Genomic DNA, 20,699 nt, shown 5'->3' with positions numbered 1-20,699 from the left:
ATGTGTTAATTCATAGTTTTGATGCCTTCAGTGTGAATGTACAATTTTCAGTCATGAAAATACAGAAAAATCTTTAAATGAGAAGGTGTGTCCAAACAAACTTTTGGTCTGTACTGTACACACACACGTATATATACATGCACACACGTGTATATATACACAAACACACACACATATATATATATATATATATATATATATATATACACACACGTATATATACAATGCAACGTTAGGCCACGGCCCCACTATCTGGATTTGGTCAGTATTTTTTCTCATGAGTGGGAGACAAAACCAGGAGTAGGTGATAAATGTAGAAGTGGTGACGTGTTTCTATTATACTTTTCCTCTGTCCCACTCCTGGTTTTGGCTTACAAATACTGATGTAAGATACTGACCAAATACTGATCATGTGAACTTGGTCTTAGAAGGTAAGTTTCACAGGAGTGTCAACTATTTTAGACTTGCATGGTTCTAACTAAGCAAATTATGGGACAATTCAGACAAACAGAATAGCTGTCCGTGAACACTAAGACTGCTAATCACCAGTCTAGCAACCTCCTGCTCTGTGACCTCCCTTCTACCACTCTCGCACCCCTGCAATCTGTCCTAAACTCTGCTGCTTGACTAATCCACCTGTCCCCCCACTATTCCCCGGCCTCTCCTCTCTGTCAATCCCTTCACTGGCTCCCCATTGCCTAGAGACTCCAGTTCAAAACCCTAACCTTGGCATACAAAGCCATCCACAACCTGTCTCCTCCATATATCTCTGACCTTGTCTCCCGGTACTTACCTACACGCAACCTCCGATCCTCACAAGATCTCCTGCTCTACTCCGCTCTAATCTCTTCTTCCCACAGTCACATACAAGATTTCTCCCGTGCTTCCCCCCTACTCTGGAACTCTCTACCCCAACATATCAGACTCTCACCTACCGTGGAAACGTTCAAAAAGAGCCTGAAGACCTACCTCTTCCGACAAGCCTACAACCTGCAGCAACCATCACTCCACCATACCGCAGCACGCCCAGCTCTACCCGCCACCTACTGTATCCTTACCCAACCCTTGTAGACTGTGAGCCCTTGCGGGCAGGGTCCTCTCTCCTCCTGTACCAGTTGCTGACTCGTTTTTGTTCAAATTATTGTACTTGTTGTTTGCTATGTATACCCTTTTTTAAACATGTAAAGTGCCATGGAATTAATGGCACTATAATAATAAATAATAATAATAATATTGCCAAATTCTTACAGTGCAAACTTAGAACGGACGGTCTTAAAATGTAAAATTTCACTTTTTTTTGTCTATTTTATATGTTCTCTTGTGTTTTATCATGTTTCTCATCATCTGTGGAGTTTGGACTTTCCAGGTGCTTTCGTGTGACTAAAAAAAAAAAAACCACACAAAAGTCCTCCATCCCCCTCCTGGAGTGATTTTATGTAAGTCAGTTATTTTGGCAGAAATTTTCAAAGATTATTCGAAATATGCAACTAAAAAGTCACAAAAAAAGTCAAAGCCAAAAGAAAAAGAAAAATATGTCATGAATCCTCTTAGAATTTGGTGCAAAAATCAGCAACAAATACAAGATAATAAGGAAAGTTACTTAAAAAAAACACAGAAGATGAATCGGGGCTGAGTTACCGCAGCCATTAGTGGCCCACATGCCAGAAAAGAGCGTCACTATTGAGACCGCGCGGCTGCGCCCCTCAGCTGGACAGAGTACAGCACAGCAAGAATATGGCGCAAGTTATGGGAGAAATCTTTTTGGTGACAATTATGGCAGAATTTTTGTGATAAATCTGGAGCAATGTGTGGGTTGGGGGGGGAGTCCATACCGCTGACCGCACATTGTCTGAACACAGCCCGACAGGATGGACTAAGCACAGCTAAGGCCTCCATCCAGGGGCCGACCTACAGCCGATGCAACTGCATCGTGGCCCGGCGGTGCAGGGAGGCCCTTGCGGCTAATGTTGAGGGCAATCTAGCCTGCTTCTCGGACCCCGAGGCTTCGGGAGGCCCATGGCCAGATTGCCCTCATCAAATGAGGCGGGCAGGGAGCGATCCCTCCAGCTCCGCTGCTGACAGGAGGAAAATGGCAACGGAGCTGGAGGTATCCGTCCTCACCTCTGCCTGCTGCCCTGGGCTTCCTTCCTGAAACAGGCCCGCGCTGCTTGATGACATCATCATGCAGCGCTCGCCTGGGTCAGAGCGAAAGTTTCCAGCAACGAGGAGGATGCTGCTGCAGGGGAGCAAGGAGAGAGGTAAGTTGTGTTTTTTTTTTTTTTTTTTTTAACGCTGGGGAGAGGAACAGGAGAATGAGGGGAGTTGGGGGAGAGCAATGATGGGGCTGGGGAGAGCAATGATGGGTCTGGGGAAAGCAATGAGGGGGATGGGGAGAGCAATGATGGGGATGGGGAGAGCAATAATGGGGCTTGGGAGAGCAATGATCACTGCTTATCACTTTATATTTTGATTACTAAGTGGCTAATAGTATATTAATGGGGGCGTACATAGCTGTAATCAGGGGCGCAGTGTGGGGGAGACACATGTATGTATACAATATATGTGACCTTGTTATTTTCTAGGCTGGAGATCATCTTGACAAGATGAGTCGTGTCTGGGAGATGTCGACATGAAGGTCTGACCAGATGGAGAAGAAGCAGCAGAAACCGACTCTGATCAGATGAGACATCAGCGGTAAGTGCCTTGATGTAAATATTATTCTGTATCTGCACTGTGTGACTTGGAGCGATAATGTTATCTGTAAAATCCCTTAGGCTGCATTCTCACTTTTGTGTGAAGTGTCCGTGTGCTGACAGACTTTGCCTATATATACACATCTGTAGCTTTGTCGCCATAAACGGTGGGGGGCCCAGACACATTTCTTGCACAGGGGCCCCAAGCAGTCAGTGCCCACCCCTGGCTCCATCACACACTCACCACCGTGACACCCCAGCAGGGCTCATAATACAAAACCAATAATCCAAAGAGCAATTAGGCTATGTGCCCACGATGCAGAAATGCTCCGGATTTTTCCTCAGCGTTTCTGCATCTCATGTGGATTGTACATGCGTTTTTCCTGCCAGGGACATGCGGAAGTGAAGTGTTTTTCACATGCAGGGGTGGATTAAGAGTAGCAAGGGCCCCGGGCAGTTTAGAAGGCACGCCCCCCCCCCCCACACACACACACACACACACCTGATGTATCACATGTCACATGATCCCCTGTGATAGATCATGTGATAGTTCACGTGAAATTAATTTGGCACAATATTAATTATAATATTTTTTTTTAGGCTGTGTGCCCACTATGCATTTTTTAAGCGTTTCCGCAGCGGCATTTCCGCTGCAGAAACACTTAAAAAAACGCTTGGTAGAAGGTATGCAATGTTCCCAAATGATAATCCGCATGTGCTGTGCTCATGCTGCGGAAATTTCCACTGCGGATTATCATTGCGGAAAAATCCGCAGCACTACCAATTATTTTGCGGAAGCGCGGCATTTTCGCCGCCATTGACTTGCACTGGAGCGCATGGAATCCGCATCACTGCATCTGCACATGCGGAATCCATGCGTTTCAATGTGCGGATGGTACCCGGCTGTGGAGGACAGGAGACTCTCCTCTGGACCCGGGTACCATAGAACCTGTAAAAAAAGAATAGAATAAAAAATAAATATTATACTTACCTTCTGATGGCCCCCGGTGTCTTTATCCGATGCGTCCTGGCTTGCCGGCTGCTCACGATGGTCTGAAAAGGACGTCATTTAGTCATGTGACGGGTCACGCGACAGCTGACGTCGGCAGGCCATCAGAAGGTAAGTATATATTTTTTATTTTTTACCATTCTTTTACGGTCACACTATATAAATCCATGCTGGTTGCATGGATTTATATAGTGTGACCAAGTTGTCAAGCACTTTCCAAGTGATGCTAAAATCGTTTGGAAAGCGCTTGTCAACCCGCATGCGGAAATGCATGTGAAGAACGTTTCACATCCGCATGTCCCTGGCAGGAAAAACGCATGTACAATCAGCATGTACAATCCGCATGCGTTTTTTCTGCCAGGGAGATGCAGAAACGCTCAGGAAAAAATCCGGAACATTTCTGCATCGTGGGCACATAGCCTTACATTAATTGTATGACTCAATATGGAGCACACGTACCCATCTATACACAGCAGGAGGCCGCACGTAGCCATCTATACACAGCGGAAGGCCGCACGGCGCCATATATACACAGTGGGAGGCCGCACATAGCCATCTATACACAGCGGGAGGCCGCACATAGCCATCTATACACAGCAGGAGGCCGCACATAGCCATCTATACTGAGCGGGAGGCCGCACGTAGCCATCTATACACAGCAGGAGGCCGCACGTAGCCATCTATACACAGCAGGAGGCCGCACCTAGCCATCTATACACAGCAGGGGGCCGCACGTAGCCAGCTATACACAGCAGTACGCCGCACTCTGCCATCTATACACAGCGGGAGGCCGCACGTAGCCATCTCTACACAGCGGGAGGCCGTACGTAGCCATCTATACATAGCGGGAGGCCGCACATAGCCATCTATACACAGCGGGAGGCCGCACATAGCCATCTATACACAAAAGGAGGCCGCACATAGCCATCTATACAGAGCGGGAGGCCGCACGTAGCCATCTATACACAGCAGGAGGCAGCACGTAGCCATCTACACACAGCAGGGGGCCGCACGTAGCCAGCTATACACAGCAGTAGGCCGCACTCTGCCATCTATACACAGCGGGAGGCCGCACGTAGCCATCTCTACACAGCGGGAGGCCGTACGTAGCCATCTATACACAGCGGGAGGCCGCACATAGCCATCTATACACAGCAGGAGGCCGCACATAGTCAGCTATACACAGCAGGAGGCCGCACAGTGCCATCTATACACAGGAGGTCGCACGGTGCCATCTATACACAGCGGGAGGTCGCACGGCGCCATCTACACACAGCAGGAGGCCACATGTAGCCATCTATACACACAGGGAGGCCGCACGTAGCCATCTATACACAGCGGGAGGCCGCACGGCGCCATCTATACACAGCGGGAGGCCACACGGCGCCATCTATACACAGCGGGAGGGCGCACGACACCATCTATACACAGCGGGAGGCCGCACGCAGTCACGCACACACAAACATATACAGACATATACAGTACAGACCAAAAGTTTGGACACACCTTCTCATTTAAAGATTTTTCTGTATTTTCATAACTATGAAAATTGTACATTCACACTGAAGGCATCAAAACTATGAATTAACACATGTGGAATTATATACTTAACAAAAAAGTGTGTAACAACTGAAAATATGTCTTATATTCTAGGTTCTTCAAAGTAGCCACCTTTTGCTTTGATGACTGCTTTGCACACTCTTGGCATTCTCTTGATCAGCTTCAAGAGGTAGTCATTTGAAATGGTTTTCACTTCACAGGTGTGTCCTGTCAGGTTTAATAAGTGGGATTTCTTGCCTTATAAATGGGGTTGGGACCATCAGTTGTGTTGTGCAGAAGTCTGGTGGATACACAGCTGATAGTCCTACTGAATAGACTGTTAGAATTTGTATTATGGCAAGAAAAAGCAGCTAAGTAAAGAAAAACGAGTGGCCATCATTACTTTAAGAAATGAAGCTCAGTCAGTGCGAAAAATTCGGCAAACTTTGAAAGTGTCCCCAAGTGCAGTTGCAAAAACCATCAAGCACTACAAAGAAACTGGCTCACATGAGGACCGCCCTAGGAAAGGAAGACCAAGAGTCACCTCTGCTTCTGAGGCTAAGTTTATCCGAGTCACCAGCCTCAGAAATCGCAGGTTTACAGCACCTCAGATTAGAGACCAGGTCAATGCCACACAGAGTTCTAGCAGCAGACACATCTCTTCAACAACTGTTAAAAGAAGACTTTGTGCAGCAGGCCTTCATGGTAAAATAGCTGCATGGAAACCACTGCTAAGGACAGGCAACAAGCAGAAGTTTGGGCTAAAGAACACAAGGAATGGACATTAGACCAGTGGAAATCTGTGCTTTGGTCTGATGAGTCCAAATTTGAGATCTTTGGTTCCAGCCACCGTGTCTTTGTGTGACGCAGAAAAGGTGAACGGATGGACTCTACATGCCTGGTTCCCACTGTGAAGCATGGAGGAGGAGGTGTGATGGTGTGAGGGTGCTTTGCTGGTGACACTGTTGGGGATTTATTCAAAATTGAAGGCATACTGAACCAGCAAGGCTACCACAGCATCTTGCAGCGGCATGCTATTCCATCCGGTTTGCGTTTAGTTGGACCATCATTTATTTTTCAACAGGACAATGACCCCAAACACACCTACAGGCTGTGTAAGGGCTATTTGACCAAGAAGGAGGGTGATGGGGTGCTACTCCAGATGACCTGGCCTCCACAGTCACCAGACCTGAACCCAATCGAGATGGTTTGGGGTGAGATGGACCGCAGAGTTAAGGCAAAAGGGCCAACAAGTGCTAAGCATCTCTGGGAACTCCTTCAAGATTGTTTGAAGACCATTTCCGGTGACTACCTCTTGAAGCTCATATAGAGAATGCCAAGAGTGTGCACAGCAGTCATCAAAGCAAAAGGTGGCTACTTTGAAGAACCTAGAATATAAGACATATTTTCAGTTGTTTCACACTTTTTTGTTAAGTAAATAATTCCACATGTGTTAATTTATAGTTTTGATGCCTTCAGTGTGAATGTACAATTTTCATAGTTATGAAAATACAGAAAAATCTTTAAATGAGAAGGTGTGTCCAAACTTTTGGTCTGTACTGTATGTATAATAAATAAATATATATTTGTACGCATACACACGAAATATGCGTGCCCCCATCATATTGTAAAATTGCACCGTCTGGAGCTCATTTGTCCGCTTTTATTGATTAAAAACATCAATTAACAAAATAAAATGTTGATTGTCCCCCACCCCTCTTTTTTGTACCAGTGAAATGTTAAACAGACAGCTGGGAGTCTTTTTTATTTTAAAATAAAATGATTAACTACAGAAATTGTCGGGGAGTGTTTATTTAATTACATGATTTTTGTGTGTGTGTTTTTAATTTTATTACCGGGTTAGTAAAGGGGGTGTCTGACAAACGCCTTTCCATTACTAACCCCTGTGCTTGATGCCAGCTGACATTACACAGCTTTCGGCTCATCTAATGAATGCGACATTTCTGGGGCGGTGGAGGGCTGGTGTTTTCAGTCTGGTAGGGGACCAATATCCATGGTCCCTTCCTAGTCTATTAATATCAGCCCACAGCTGTCTGGTTAGCCTTTGCTGGTTATTAAATATAGGGGGCCCACGTCTTTTTTTTTTTAGGGGGCAGGGGTCCCTTCATTTTAATAACCAGTGGAGGCTATTCACATAGCTGCCACCTGATATTAATAGGCTGGGAAGCTTCATGGATAGTGTCCCCTTACCACAATAATTAGACCAGCCCCCAGCTGTCTGCTTTTCCTGGGCTGGTTGAATAAAACTAAGGGGAGCCCCACTTTATATATATATATATATATATACTGTGTATATACACACACACACGGTGACTACCTCTTGAAGCCCATCAAGAGAATGCCAAGAGTGTGCAAAGCAGTCATCAAAGCAAAAGGTGGCTACTTTGAAGAGCCTAGAATATAAGACATATTTTCAGTTGTTTCACACTTTTTTTGTTAAGTATATAATTCCACATGTGTTAATTCATAGTTTTGATGCCTTCAGTGTGAATGTACAATTTTCATAGTCATGAAAATACAGAAAAATCTTTAAATGAGAAGGTGTGTCCAAACTTTTGGTCTGCACTGCATATATATATATATATACACACACGTGTATATATATATATATATATATATATATACACACACGAATATACACACATTTCTGTATATACGCGCATGTGTGTATATATATATATATATATATATATATATATATATGTATATATACATATAAACAGTACAGACCAAAAGTTTGGACACACCTTCTCATTTAAAGATTTTTCTGTATTTTCATGACTTTGAAAATTGTACATTCACACTGAAGGCATCAAAACTATGAATTAACACATGTGGAATTATTTACTTAACAAAAAAAGTGTGAAACAACTGAAAATATGTCTTATATTCTAGGCTCTTCAAAGTAGCCACGTTTTGCTTTGATGACTGCTTTGCACACTCTTGGCATTCTCTTGATGAGCTTCAAGAGGTAATCACCAGAAATGGTCTTCCAACAATCTTGAAAGAGTTCCCCGAGATGCTTAGCACTTGTTGGCTCTTTTGCCTTCACTCTGCTGTCCAGCTCATCCCAAACTATCTCGATTGGGTTCAGGTCTGGTGACTGTGGAGGACAGGTCATCTGGCGTAGCACCCTATCACTCTCCTTCTTGGTGAAATAGCCCTTAAACGCAAAACGAGGTTCAGTATGCCTTCAATTTTGAATAAATCCCCAACAGTGTCACCAGCAAAGCTCCCCCACACCATCACACCTCCTCCTCCATGCTTCACAGTGGGAACCAGGCATGTAGAGTCCATCCGTTCACCTTTTCTGCGTTGCACAAAGACACAGTGGTTGGAAAGAAAGATCTCAAATTTGGACTCATCAGACCAAAGCACAGATTTCCACTGGTCTATTGTCCATTCCTTGTGTTCTTTAGCCCAAACAAAACTCTTCTGCTTGTTGCCTGTCCTTAGCAGTGGTTTCCTAGCAGCTATTTTACAATGAAGGCCTGCTGCACAAAGTATCCTCTTAACAGTTGTTGTAGAGATGTGTCTGCTGCTAGAACTCTGTGTGGCATTGACTTGGTCTCTGCTTCTGAGGATAAGTTTATCCGAGTCACCAGCCTCAGAAATCGCAGGTTAACAGCAGCTCAGATTAGAGACCAGGTCAATGCCACACAGAGTTCTAGCAGCAGACACATCTCTACAACAACTGTTAAGAGGAGACTTTGTGCAGTAGGCCTTCATGGTAAAATAGCTGCTAGGAAACCACTGCTAAGGACAGGCAACAAGCAGAAGAGACTTGTTTGGGCTAAAGAACACAAAGAATGGACATTAGACCAGTGGAAATCTGTGCTTTGGTCTGATGAGTCCAAATTTGAGATCTTTGGTTCCAACCACCGTGTCTTTGTGCGACGCGGAAAAGGTGAACGGATGGACTCTACATGCCTGGTTCCCACCGTGAAGCATGGAGGAGGAGGGCTGATTGTGTGGGGGTGCTTTGCTGGTGACACTGTTGGGGATTTATTCAAAATTGAAGGCATACTGAACCAGCATGGCTACCACAGCATCTTGCAGCGGCATGCTATTCCATCCGGTTTGCGTTTAGTTGGACCATCATTTATTTTTCAACAGGACAATAACTCCAGACACACCTCCAGGCTGTATAAGGGCTATTTGACCAAGAAGGAGAGTGATGGGGTGCTACGCCAGATGACCTGGCCTCCACAGTCACCAGACCTGAACCCAATCGAGATGGTTTGGGGTGAGCTGGACTGCAGAGTGAAGGCAAAAGGGCCAACAAGTGCTAACCACCTCTGGGAACTCCTTCAAGATTGTTGAAAGACCATTTCCGGTGACTACCTCTTGAAACTCATCAAGAGAATGCCAAGAGTGTGCAAAGCAGTCATCAAAGCAAAAGGTGGCTACTTTGAAGAACCTAGAATATAAGACATATTTTCAGTTGTTTCACACTTTTTTGTTAAGTATATAATTCCACATGTGTTAATTCATAGTTTTGATGCTTTCAGTGTGAATGTACAATTTTCAAAGTCATGAAAATACATAAAAATCTTTAAATGAGAAGGTGTGTCCAAACTTTTGGTCTGTACTGTATATATTCACAGACGTATATATACACGCACACACACTTATATATACACACACAAACGTAATATATACACACATATATATGTATACACACACACATATATACACGCACACACATATGTATACACACACGTATATATACACACATATGTATATATATATTTATATACACACACTAGCTATTGAACCCATTCTACGCCTGCGTGGCGAGCATTTTTATTGGTACATTTTTAATTTTATTAATGGTGCAGGAGTCAGCACATGCGCATACCACGCTATCCTGCGTCATTTTGTTTAAAGACGTCTGCGAATTCGCATATACAGTGTCTTCAATAAAATGGCGCCGTAGTGTAGTATGCACACGTGCTGACTCTGGAGCCTCACTGCGCAGGCGCCACCCATTCCGGCTTCACATAGAAGGATGCGTCCAGCATATATAAGATGTACTGAGAATACAGGGGGTGTACTCACTTACACTGAGCACTGTATATAACGTACTGAGAATACAGGGGGTGTACTCACTTATGCTGAGCGCTATATATATATAATGTACTGAGAATACAGGGGGTGTACTCACGCTGAGCGCTGTATATATAATGTGCTGAGAATACAGAGGGTGTACTCATTTATGCTGAGCGCTGTGTATATAATGTACTGAGAAAACATGGGGGTGTACTCACTTACGCTTAGCGCTGTTTATATAATGTACTGAGAATATAGAGGGGTGTACTCACTTATGCTGAGCGCTGTATATATATTATCCTTAGAATACAGGGGGGTGTACTCACTTACACTGAACGCTGTATATATAACAGTGAGAATACAGGGGGGAGTACTCACACTGAACGCTGTATATATAATGTACTGAGAATACAGAGGGGTGTACTCACTTATACTGAGCACTGTATATATAATGTACTGAGAATGCAGGGGGTGTACTCACTTATGCTGAGCGCTGTATATATATTATCCTTAGAATACAGGGGTGGTGTACTCACTTACGCTGAACGCTGTATATATAACAGTGAGAATACAGGGGGGTATACTCACACTGAACGCTGTATATATAATGTACTGAGAATACAGAGGGGTGTACTCACTTACGCTGAACGGCTGTATGTATAACGTTCTGAGAATACAGGGGGTGTACTCACTTACGCAGAGCGCTATATGTATAACGTACTGAGAATACAGTGGGGTGTACTCACGCTGAGCGCTGTATATATAACGTACTGAGAATACAGAGGGTGTACTCACTTACGCTGAGCGTTATATGTATAATGTACTGAGAATACAGGGGGTGTACTCACTTATGCTGAGCGCTGTATATATAATGTACTGAGAATACAGTGGGTGTACTCACTTATGCTGAGCGCTATATATATGATGTACTGAGAATACAGGGGGTGTACTTACTTATGCTGAGTGCTGTATATATAATGTGCTGAGAATACAGAGGGTGTACTCATTTATGCTGAGCGCTGTGTATATAATGTACTGAGAAAACATGGGGGTGTACTCACTTATGCTGAGCGCTGTATATATAATATCCTTAGAATACAGGGGGGTGTACTCACTTACGCTGAACGCTGTATATATAACATAGTGAGAATACAGGGGGGTGTACTCACTTACACTGAACGCTGTATATATAATGTACTGAGAATTCAGAGGGGTGTACTCACTTACGCTGGGCGCTGTATGTATAACGTTTTGAGAATACAGGGGGGGTGTACTCACGCTGAGCGCTGTATGTATAACATACTGAGAATACAGGGGGTGTACTCACGCTGCGCGCTGTATATATAACGTACTGAGAATACAGAGGGTGTACTCACTTACACTGAGCGTTATATATATAATGTACTGACAATACAGGGGGGTGTACTCACTTACAGTGCTGGCCAAAAGTATTGGCACCCCTGCAATTCTGTCAGATAATACTCAGTTTCTTCCTGAAAATGATTGCAATCACAAATTCTTTGGTATTATTCTCTTCATTTAATTTGCTTGCAAGGAAAAAACACAAAAGAGAATGAAGCAAAAATCAAATCATTGATCATTTCACACAAAACTCCAAAAATGGGCCGGACAAAAGTATTGACACCCTCAGCCTAATACTTGGTTGCACAACCTTTAGCCAAAATAACTGCGAACAGCCGCTTCCGGTAACCATCAATGAGTTTCTTACAATGCTCTGCTGGAATTGTAGACCATTCTTCTTTGGCAAACTGCTCCAGGTCCCTGATATTTGAAGGGAGCCTTCTCCAAACTGCCATTTTGAGATCTCTCCACAGGAGTTCTATGGGATTCAGGTCTGGACTCATTGCTGGCCACCTTAGAAGTCTCCATTGCTTTCTCTCAAACCATTTTATAGTGCTTTTGGAAGTGTGTTTTGGGTCATTGTCCTGCTGGAAGACCCATGACCTCTGAGGGAGACCCAGATTTCTCACACTGGGCCCTACATTATGCTGCAAAATTTGTTGGTAGTCTTCAGACTTTATAATGCCATGCACACGGTCAAGCAGTCCAGTGCCAGAGGCAGCAAGGCAACCCCAAAACATCAGGAAACCTCCGTCATGTTTGATTGTAGGGACCGTGTTCTTTTCTTTGAATGCCTCTTTTTTTTCCTGTACACTCTATGTTGATGCTTTTTCCCAATTTTTCTTTTCCGTCCACATCTAGGGAGGTTAGCCATAGGTCCATGGGCTTTAAACTTCTTGATGACATTGCGCACGGAAGACACAGGAACATTCAGGTCTTTGGAGATGGACTTGTAGCCTTGAGATTGCTCATGCTTCCTCACAATATGGTTTCTCAAGTCCTCAGACAGTTCTTTGGTCTTCTTTCTTTTCTCCATGCTCAATGTGGTACACACAAGGACACAGGACAGAGATTGAGTCAACTTTAATCCATGTTAACTGGCTGCAAGTGTGATTTAGTTATTGCCAACACCTGTTAGGTGCCACAGGTAAGTTACAGGTGCTATTAATTACACGAATTAGAGAAGCATCACATGATTTTTCAAAGGGTGCCAATACTTTTGTCCACCTCCTTTTTTAGGTTTGGTGTGGAATTATATCCAATTTGGCTTTAGGACAATTCTTTTTGTGTTTTTTTCATTGAAGACAAATTAAATGAAGATAATAATACAAAAGAATTTGTGATTGCAATCATTTTCAGGAAGAAACTGAGTATTATCTGACAGAATTGCAGGGGTGCCAATACTTTTGGCCAGCACTGTATGCTAAGCACTGTATGTATAACGTACTGAGAATACGGGGAGGTGTACTCACTTATGCTGAGCGCTGTATGTATAACGTACTGACAATACAGGGGGTGTACTCACTTATGCTGAGCACTATATGTATAACGTACTGAGAATATAGGGGGTGTACTCACTTACACTGAGCGCTGTATATAACGTACTGAGAATACAGGGGGTGTACTCACTTATGCTGAGCGCTGTATATATAATGTACTGAGAATACAGGGGGTGTACTCACTTATGCTGAGCGCTATATATATAATGTACTGAGATTACAGGGGGTGTACTCACGCTGAGCGCTGTATATATAATGTGCTGAGAATACAGAGGGGTGTACTCATTTATGCTGAGCGCTGTGTATATAATGTACTGAGAAAACATGGGGGTGTACTCACTTATGCTGAGCGCTGTATATATAATGTGCTGAGAATACAGAGGGTGTACTCATTTATGCTGAGCGCTGTGTATATAATGTACTGAGAAAACATGGGGGTGTACTCACTTATGCTGAGCGCTGCATATATAATGTGCTTAGAATACAGGGGGTTTACTCACACTGAACGCTGTATATATAACATAGTGAGAATACAGAGGGGTGTACTGACGCTGAATGCTGTATATATAATGTACTGAGAATACAGAGGGGTGTACTCACTTATGCTGAGCGCTATATGTATAACGTACTGAGAATACAGGGGGTGTACTCACTTACACTGAGTGCTGTATGTATAATGTACTGAGAATAAAGGGGGGTGTACTCACTTACACTGAGCGCTGTATGTATAACATACTGAGAATGAGGGGGTGTACTCACTTATGCTGAGCACTGTATATAACGTGCTGATAATACAGGGGAGTACTCACTTACGCTGAGCACTGTATATAAAATGTACTGATAATACAGGGGTGTACTCACTTATACTGAGCGCTGTATATATAATGTACTGAGAATACAGGGGGGTGTACTCACTTATGCTGAGTGCTGTGTATATAATGTACTGATAATATAGGAGTGTACTCACAAATTTGTCTCTCTCTTTCTCTCTCTCTTGTCCTAGACATATTGTCGTCATGGCGCCACACTGAGCATGCTCAGTCTATAGAGGCTTCAGACAGAGACACGTATCCCTGGTTATATTATAGATATATATGTATACACACACATGTGTGTATACATATATTTATGTGTGTGTATATACATATGTTTGTATGTATGTATGTATATATACATATGTGTGTGAGTGTATATACAGACATATATACAGTATGTATGTATGTATGTATATACACACACACTTATATATGTACAGTTAGGTCCATATATATTTGGACAGAGACAACATTTTTCTAATTTTGGTTCTAGACATTACCACAATGAATTTTAAACAAAACAATTCAGATGCAGCTGAAGTTCAGACTTTCAGCTTTCATTTGAGGGTATCCACATTAAAATTGGATGAAGGGTTTAGGAGTTTCAGCTCCTTAACAAGTGCCACCCTGTTTTTAAAGGGACCAAAAGTAATTGGACAGATTAAATAATTGTAAATAAAATGTTCATTTCTAGTACTTGGTTGAAAACCCTTTGTTGGCAATGACTGCATGAAGTCTTGAACTCATGGACATCACCAGACGCTGTGTTTTCTCCTTTTTGATGCTCTGCCAGGCCTTCACTGCAGTGGTTTTCAGTTGCTGTTTGTTTGTGGGCCTTTCTGTCTGAAGTTTAGTCTTTAACAAGTGAAATGCATGCTCAATTGGGTTGAGATCAGGTGACTGACTTGGTGACCTCCCTACAACGCCTCGGCATGCTCCTGTTGAGGTTGCGGATGGTCTCCTGTGGGATCTCCTCCCAGACCTGGACTAAAGCATCCGCCAACTCCTGGACTGTGGTGCAACGTGACGTTGGTGGATGGAGCGAGACATGATGTCCCAGATGTGCTCAATTGGATTCAGGTCTGGGGAACGGGTGGGCCAGTCCATAGCTTCAATGCCTTCATCTTGTAGGAACTGCTGACACACTCCAGCCACATGAAGTCTGGCATTGTCCTGCATTAGGAGGAACCCAGGGCCAACTGCACCAGCATATGGCCTCACAAGTGGTCTGAGGATCTCATCTCGATACCTAATGGCAGTCAGGCTACCTCTGGCGAGCACATGGAGGGCTGTGCGGCCCTTCAAAGAATTACCACCCCACACCATTACTGACCCACTGCCAAACCGGTCATGCTGAAGGATGTTGCAGGCAGCAGATCGCTCTCCATGGCGTCTCCAGACTCTGGCACGTCTGTCACATGTGCTCAGTGTGAACCTGCTTTCATCTGTGAAGAGCACAGGGCGCCAATTGCGAATTTACCAATCCTGGTGTTCTGTGCAAATGCCAAGCGTCCTGCATGGTGTTGGGCTCTGAGCACAACCCCCATCTGTGGACGTCGGGCCCTCATACCACCCTCATGGAGTCGGTTTCTAACCGTTTGTGCAGACACATGCACATTTGTGGCCTGCTGGAGGTCATTTTGCAGGGCTCTGGCAGTGCTCCTCCTGTTCTTCCTTGCATAAAGGTGGAGGTAGCGGTCCTGCTGCTGTGTTGTCGCCCTCCTACGGCCCCCTCCACGTCTCCTGGTGTACTAACCTGTCTCCTGGTAGCACCTCCAGCCTCTGGACACTACTCTGACAGACAAAGCAAACCTTCTTGCCGCAGCTCGCATTGATGTGCCATCCTGGATGAGCTGCACTACCTGAGCAATTTCTGTGAGTTGTAGACTCCGTCTCATGCTACCATGAGTGTGAAAGCACAACCAACATTCAAAAGTGACCAAAACATCAGCCAGAAAGCATTGGTACTGAGATGTGGTCTGAGGTCCCCACCTGCAGAACCACTCCTTTATTGAGGGTGTCTTGATAATTGCCAGTAATTTCCATCTCTATTCCATTTGCACAACAGCGTGTGAAATTGATTGTCAATCAGTGTTGCTTCCTAAGTGGACAGTTTGATTTCACAGAAGCTTGATTTACTTGGAGTTATATTCTGTTGTTTAAGTGTTCCCTTTATTTTTTTGAGCAGCGTATATACCTACACACATATATGTTTCTTCGTGTATATATTTTATGGCTGAAAATATTGAGGATGGAGAGTGGAAATGGGGACCAGACCTTCCGATATGCGCCGGGGGTCACTGGAGTGGAAGTCTCAGTCACTCCCCGGCGCTTGCACATTGCGAGGCTGCGTAACACAAGTACACAGCCAAATTTTGCTGGAGGGAAACAAAGCGCGCGCCAAGGAAGCCGTGCTTTGCGCATGTGCGGGAGGGGTGGCAGAGCAGGGCACATCACAGGGCCTGTCACAGCGCCCTGTAATGTGCCGGGGAGGGGGAAATATGGTAATTTAGCACAGAGGCAGCGATTTAGCTGTATAATCAGCAGATAGGAGGGGTTTGCTTGGCGTCCCCCGGATGCCAAGCCCCTGCAAGACGGACTTTATGAAAGAAGATTTCTCGGGAATCAGACCTCTGCTATGGGCCATACAGGTAAGTATAGATTTACTTTTCTATCACCTATATGCCTATAGTAGAGGTCTGATATTGCCCAGGTGACAGATTCCCTTTAAATAGGTGGGGATTTTGGATGAAAACTAAGTTGTATTTAAGATCACCCCTTTAATGGTCTTATTATTTTGAGATCACCATTTCTTCCATGGTGCTGTACATGAGAAGGAGTTACATACAAGATACAGATATAAATTACAACCAAACTAACAATGACAGACAGGTACAGTGGGAAGAGGACCCTGCTCTCGAGGGCTTGCAGTCTGCAGGGTAATGTGGATGGACAGTAGTTTGGGGGGGATGCAGCAGCTCTGATGGTGGTGGTGAGGTGGCAGCGGGGTCATTGCAGGCGGTAACTTTTCTTGAACAGATGGCTTTTGAAGTTCTCTCTGAAGGTTCTGGTTGTCCCTCACATGCTTTTGAAAGAATTCAGCTTTGATTTTTTTTTCTCCACATACTGGGAAAGCAAATTTGTGAGAATAAATACCATATGGCTACATGCACATGGTTTGGGTTTGTCAGCTACAAATCCAATGTAAATTTTGCCACAAATCAGCAGCAAAATATGCAAGTGTTGCATGGAGAATTGGAGTGAATCTGCAGCAGTTTAGAGTGAAATCTGCCACATAGTCTGCACAAAGGATTGACGGGCTGTGATTTGTAAACGGCATGTCTATTGCTGAGCAGGAAAATTTCCACAACATGTAGAGTAGACATGATCTTAGAAATCTGATCTGCTCAGCCTGTACTGTACTTCAGCGTGAATATTCCATATGCAATTCTGGTGGAAAATCCTCAGAAGAAGCATTACATGCACATTTAGCTTCAACTGATGCTAATCTATATGTGGATCTAGAGGATGACACATTACCCCATCGCTGGTAGAAATGCCAGTGCCTAGGTGTGAGGTTTCCCCATTATTGCAAGTTTAAAGGCTCTGCAACAGCCACGTGGTTCCCAAATACTAATCCAGTATAATCCATGCGAACAAAACCAGATGTCCCCCTCCCTTTCTGATAGTTGTAGTGTACCTAAACCATACTTAGTGTTTACATGCATGGCCTTGCTATATATGGAATATCCCACTTAATTTAGGAGGCATGTGGCACAAGCTATGCACAATGTATTGGGATCTAAAATAGCACGTTTGCAGCTTTCAATCTGCAAAATTCATGTTAATTTGGAAAAAAAAACACATGTGAGATGAAAATGTCCATAACTCCCATACCTAGAAGAATTTTTTGAGGAGAATAATTGCCAAAATGTAGTTATATATTGTGTGTGTGTGTGTGGGGGGGGGGATTCTGCTGTTCTGACACTTCAGGATGTCCGCAAATGGTAATTGTATACTGTTTCGGTCAAATTTGTGCTCCACTAGACAAATGGTGCTTTACTTCTGTGCCCTACTATGTGCCCAAACACTAGTTTCTGACCACATATGGGGCGTTGCCACATGGGATGAATTACATAACAAATTCGGTCTATTTTCTTTTATTACTCGTTGCGATAATATAAAATTTGAGGCTAAAACATCAATTTATTAAGAAATATTGATTTTTTTTATTTTCACACCCAATTTTATAAGTAAAAATGCTCAGTACAGTTCTAGATGAATTCCTTATGAGGTTTAATTTTCGAAACCTCATTGTTTGGGATTTCTGCTGTTGTGGCTCCTTAAGTGCTCTGCAAATGCTAAATGGTGTCTGTAATCTACTCCAAACATTAAGGCACTTCAAAAGTCAAATACAACCCCTGGCAAAAATTATGGAATCACCGGGCTTGGAGGATGTTCATTCAGTTGTTTAATGTTGTTGAAAAAAAGCAGATCACAGACATGTCACAAAACTAAAGTAATTTCAAATGGCAAGTTTAGGGCTTTAAGAAACACTAAAAGAAATCAAAATTAAAAATGCGGTACTCAGTAAGGGTAATTTTTTTCAAACCAAGCAGAGGGGAAAAATTATGGAAACACTCAATTCTGAGGAAAAAAAATATGGAATCATGAAAAACAAACACAAAAGAACACTCCAATACATCACTAGTATTTTGTTGCACCACCTATGGCTTTAATAACAGTTTGCAGTCTCTGAGGCATGGACTTAATGAGTGACAAACAGTACTCTTCATCAATCTGGCTCCAACTTTCTCTGATTGCTGTTGCCAGATCAGCTTTGCAAGTTGGAGCCTTGTCATGGACCACTAAAGATTTTCAATTGGATTGAGATCCGGACTATTTGCAGGCCATGACATTGACCTTATGTGTCTTCTTTCAAGAAATGTTTTCACAGTTTTTGCTATGGCAGGATGCATTATCATCTTGAAAAATGATGTCATCATCCCCAAACATCCTTTCAATTGATGGGATAAGAAAACTGTCCAAAATATCAATGTAAACGGGCATTTATTGAAGATGTAATGACAGCCATCTCCCCAGTGACTTTACCTGACATGCAGCCCCATATCATCAATGACTGTGGAAATTTGCATGTTTTCTTCATGCAGTCATCTTTATAAATCTTTATAAATCTCATTGGAACGGCACCAAACAAAAGTTCCAGCATCATCACCTTGCCCAATGGAGATTCGCGATTCATCACTGAATATGACTTTCATCCAGTCATCCACAGTCCACGATTGCTTTTCCTTAGCCCATTGTAACCTTGTTTTTTTCTGTTTAGGTGTTAATGATGGCTTAAGTTTAGCTTTTCTGTATGTAAATCCCATTTCTTTTAGGCAGTTTCTTACAGTTCAGTCACAGACATTGACTCCTGTTTCCTCCGATTCGTTCCTCATTTGTTTTGTTGTGCATTTCCTGTTTTGGAGACATATTGCTTTAAGTTTCCGGTCTTGACGCTTTGATGTCTTCCTTGGTCTACCAGTATGTTTGCCTTTAACAACCTTCCCATGTTGTTTGTATTTGGTCCAGATTTTAGACACAGCTGACTGTGAACAGCCAACATCTCGGTGATTCCATAATTTTTGCCAGGTGTTGTAGCTTGTCTATCTCAAGCCCTCACATATACCCAGACAGTACTTTCCAATTACATATGGGGTATTGTGATCAGGAAAGGTTTGGGAGCAAATTATGCAGTCTATTTTTTCCTATTACGCTTTGTAAAATGAAAGATTTGGGGCTAAAACATTTTAGTGGAAAAAATGTTTATACCCCATGTTACAAACTTCTGTGAATCATCTGTGGGTTTAAAATGTTCAATATACTTCAACAAGAATTCCTTGCACTGTATAAGCTCCATAAAGTCGGTTTGAAAGGGAATAGGTGAAAAATTGCTGGTAAACATCTAAGCCTTATAATAAAAAGGATCTTTGAAAAATGGTGCCAATGTAAAGTAGACATAGTAAATGGTATTAGCTTTGTGTGTGATATGACTATCTTGTTTATGTAGACAAAGAGAACCAGAGAAAAATATACCCAATAAAAATTAACTTTTAATTAATTACCATTAAAAGTGACCTTAATAGTCCAAATGGGACACATCATGACTAAACATATCAGATAAAAGTAGATAGGGGAGAGATAAGGATGCCAGAATTTTCAGACAAGCTAGCCCTATATGGCCCTTGTAAGGTAAATACCCTACCTAACAGCGGAGTGTTTTCACCCTAGCGAACGGTTTGATGTCCCCGCTCCATGGAGGCTGTCCCTTGTCTGACCCTAAATCTCCCTAAACAGACACACAATTATATTTCATAGGTATTGACCAAAATCAGTAATGCCATAATTGACATGTAAAATATTTATTTAATGGGGGAAGAAGTGACAAAAAACAGAAGGAAATATATAAATATTTATCAATTAGATTAAACCCAGTCCTCCACCATTAGTGCACATCGGTGGGGGCCGTATATATATATTTCATGGCAAGTTCTACCACCAGCTCAGGGGCACAGCAATGGGGAGCCCCTGTGCCCCCACTTATGCCAATTTGCTCCTGGGCTGGTGGGAAGACACCGTGGTCTTTGGGGATGGGGATGTCGTCGGAGGCCCATGCATACAATTCTGGGGCCAGTATATCGACTAC

Source organism: Phyllobates terribilis, unplaced genomic scaffold, assembly GCF_046119375.1.
Source record: "Phyllobates terribilis strain yellow unplaced genomic scaffold, ASM4611937v1 Scaffold_5__5_contigs__length_657084704, whole genome shotgun sequence".
Classification (NCBI taxonomy): domain Eukaryota; kingdom Metazoa; phylum Chordata; class Amphibia; order Anura; family Dendrobatidae; genus Phyllobates; species Phyllobates terribilis.
Note: the sequence above shows the minus strand (reverse complement) of the source record.